The sequence below is a fragment of the Rattus norvegicus genome, chromosome 2 (genome assembly GCF_036323735.1).
Source record: "Rattus norvegicus strain BN/NHsdMcwi chromosome 2, GRCr8, whole genome shotgun sequence".
Lineage (NCBI taxonomy): Eukaryota > Metazoa > Chordata > Mammalia > Rodentia > Muridae > Rattus > Rattus norvegicus.
The window spans coordinates 209,078,904-209,082,472 of record NC_086020.1 but is presented as its reverse complement, the minus strand read 5'-3'; the positions used below and the strand labels follow the sequence as shown (position 1 = coordinate 209,082,472).

Below are 3,569 nucleotides of genomic sequence, written 5' to 3'. Positions count from 1 at the left end.
CAATTCAAGACTTTCTTGTATCTGAGGCAAATTACAAACATTGGTTATAATCAAACGATAAAGAAGCTTTGCACAAATTTCCATTGTTAGCATTTTCAAAATGATTTCATCAAGTGGACTTATAGATAACACAAATGTCAATTAGCAAGTGAAAAATTATACTATTTCAAAATAAAGAGAACCACATTCTAAATTTTATGGGCAGGAATAAATACAAACCTGATTATCATTAAATTGACATAGTTGGTTTGAGCTAACGAAGCCTCCATTGCAACAATGTACACAAGGCAAAAGGTTTCCTTTTATATTCATTTATTTTATTTTTATGTGTATGAGTGTTTGTCTGCACTTATGAATGAGTACCATGTCCATGGCATGGAGTAACTGCAAAAGGTCCAAAGAAGAGACAGAATTCTCTAGAACTCATGTTCCAGAGATGATTAGGGATGATTGTGAGCATTCATCTGGTTCCTAGGAATCAAAGTTGGGTCTTCTGCAAGAACAGCAAGTGATCTTGACCTCAAAGCCATTTCTTTAGCCCCCAATGCAAAAGATTTTAAGATGACAATTTGCCTGTACATAAAACTTATGCAATGACTATTTTTCTTAGCACAGACAGACATGCAGAAATAAAGGACATACATGATGGAATAAGAACCCTGTTGTTACTAAAGTTGAATCTCTAAAGGGATGTTCAAATCTGCTGTATGCTCTTAAAAATATAAGGCATTAAGACTTGCTGCTAGTGAATGGATTTTGCACAAGATTTTTGGGGTATTATCTGAGAGGTTCTAGCTCTATCGTGATCACATCTGTACTGCCATCACCAAGCTAACTTGGGTGACCATAGTGGTTTCTTAGTCATCCTGAAGGGGCCATGTGTGTTTTGCTAAACACAATGAATATTGGGCATTTTAAATAAATAAGTTTAAATATTTTAATTCATGTATGATTATATGATCATAGTTGCTTTTTCTTTTGTGTACTTTTCAAAGACTTGGCAAAATGAATATACATAAAGCCAATCATTTGAATTACAAGTTCCTTATATATTTGAAAAGCAAAGTATCTCAGCCTAAACCATGGTTTGTAGGATGTTAGTTTTATTTGTTCAAAACTGCAGCCAGTGTGCCCAGAGCTGAACCATTCCCACAGCCCTCTGTAGCCAAGTCCCATGGGGGAGAGAGCTGGACTTTCAGAAGTGCAGACAATCCTGAGAGCTAAGGGGAGACCTCCATTTCTGCTCAAATTCCTGGCCTAAGAGGAACCTGCCTAGTGCCCTGTGGATATGGGAACCCAGGAGCAGACAGGGGCAGGACCAAGTTTCTTCCTGAGCCCAGAGCTGAAAGCCATTCACCTGGAGTGTTGACACACCTGAGAACAGAGGTAAGAGCAACTCTTCTGCTCCAAGTGACCAGCCTGGAGGCTTTAGTACACACAAACTCAGGAGCAGCTCTCTGTTCCCAGATCCAGCTGAATGAAAACAGGTCTACAGGAGGGTCAAACCACTGTCAAAGACAGCAAGACAAGTTAACACCAGAGATAACCTGATGGCAAGAGGAAAGCCTAAGAACCTAAGCAACAGAAACCAAGACTACTTGGCATCATCAGAGCTCAGTTCTCCCACCAAAGCAAATACTGGATATCCCAACACACTGGAAAAGCAAGATGTGGATTTGAAAATCACATCTCATGATGATGATAAAGGACTTTAAGAAGGACATAAATAACTCCTTTTTAAAAATCCAGGACAACACAGGTAATCAAGTAGAAGCCATTAAAAAAGAAACACAAAAATCCCTTAAAGAATTACAGGAACACCCAACCAAACAGGGAAAGGAATTGAACAAAACTATCCAGGATTTAAAAATGGAAATAGAAATAATAAAGAAAGCACAAAGGGCTCTTCTGGTCCCGGCATTGTGGGGGCTGCAGCTTACCTTGAAGATATGGCCAAGTCTAAGAGCCAGTTCCACAAATGGCACAGAAATGGCATCAAGAAGCCCCAGTCACAACAATACAAATCTTTTAAAGGGGTTGACCCTTAAGTTTCTGGGGAACATGCGCTTTGCCAAGGAGCACAACAAGAAAGACTTGAAGAAGACACAGGCCAACAATGCAAAGGCAGTGAGTTCAAGAGCAGAGACCACCAAGACCCTTGTGAAGCCTCAGGCCATCAAGCCCAAGATACCAAAGGGCCCCAGACACAAAATCAGTTATCTGGCTTTCATCACTCATCCCAAGCTTGGGAAGAATATTCAAAGCTACATGACCAAGGGCTGTAGGATTTGCCAACCAAAGCCAAAGGTTCAAACAAAGGCAGAGGCCAAAGCTCCAGCTAAGGCCCAGGCTCCAGCTATAGTGCAGGCTCCCAAGGGTGCCCAGGCCCCTGTGAAGACTCCGTAGAAAAGGCTCCTGCCAATGTGAAGACAGATGGACTGCTGTGACACACCTACCTACAAACTATTTGCAGATGACCAGTGTCCTATGCTGTTTTTACAAATAAACTTGAGACAAGAAAAAAAAACAACCAAAGAAAGAAAGAAAGATAGAAAGGAAAAAAGGAAGAAAGAGAGAGAGATAGAGAGAGAGAGAAAGAAAGAAAGAAAGAAAGAAAGAAAGAAAGAAAGAAAGAAAGAAAGAAAAAAGAAAGAAAGAAAGAGCACAAAAGGAGAAAACATTGGAGATAGAAACCTAGGAAAGAGATCAGGAGTTGTAGATGCCAAGTATTACCAACAGAATACAAGAGATAGAAGAGAGAATCTCAGGGGCAGAAGATAACAAAGAAAACATTGACACAACCATCAAAGATAATGTAAAACACAAAAGGCTCCTAATGCAAAACATCCAGGAAATCCAGGACACAATGAGAATATCAAACCTAAGGATAATAGGTATAGAGGAGAGTGAAGACTCTAGGGTCAGAAAATATCTTCAATCAAATTATAGAAGATAACTTCCCTAACCTAAAGAAAGAGATGACCATAAACATACAGGAAGCCTATAGAATTCCAAATAGATTGGACCAGAAAAGAAATTCCTCCCATAACATAATAGCCAAAACACCAAATGCACAAAACAAAGAAAGAATATTAAAAGCAGTAAGGAGAAAATCTCAAGTAACATATAGAGGTAGATTTATCAGAATTAAACCAGACTTCTAACCAAAGACTATGAAAGCCAGAAGATCCTGGGCAGATGTTACACAGACCCTAAGAGAACACAAATATGAGCCCAGGCTACTATATCCAGAAAACTCTCAATTAACATAGATGGAGAAACCAAGATATTACATGACAAAACAAAATTTACACAGTATATATATTTCTACAAGCCCAGCCCTACAAGGGATGGAAAACTCCAACACAAGGTGGAAAACTATGCCCTAGAAAAAGCAAGAAAGTAATCTCCTTGCAATGAAACCAAAGGAAGAGAGAAACACAAACATAATTCCACCTCTAAAGCCAAAAATAACAGAAAACAACAATCACTGTTACTTAATATCTCTTAACACCAATGGACTCAATTCACTCATGAAAAGATTTAGAATAACCGACTGGATACTTAAA

The 3,569-nt window shown here is 39.0% G+C and overlaps 1 pseudogene; it reads left to right on the top strand.

Annotated features, from left to right (window-relative positions):
* Positions 1-1,949: 1,949 nt before the first annotated feature.
* On the top strand, positions 1,950-2,406 carry Rpl29-ps19 (ribosomal protein L29, pseudogene 19; annotated as a pseudogene).
* The last annotated feature ends 1,163 nt before the right edge of the window (positions 2,407-3,569 follow it).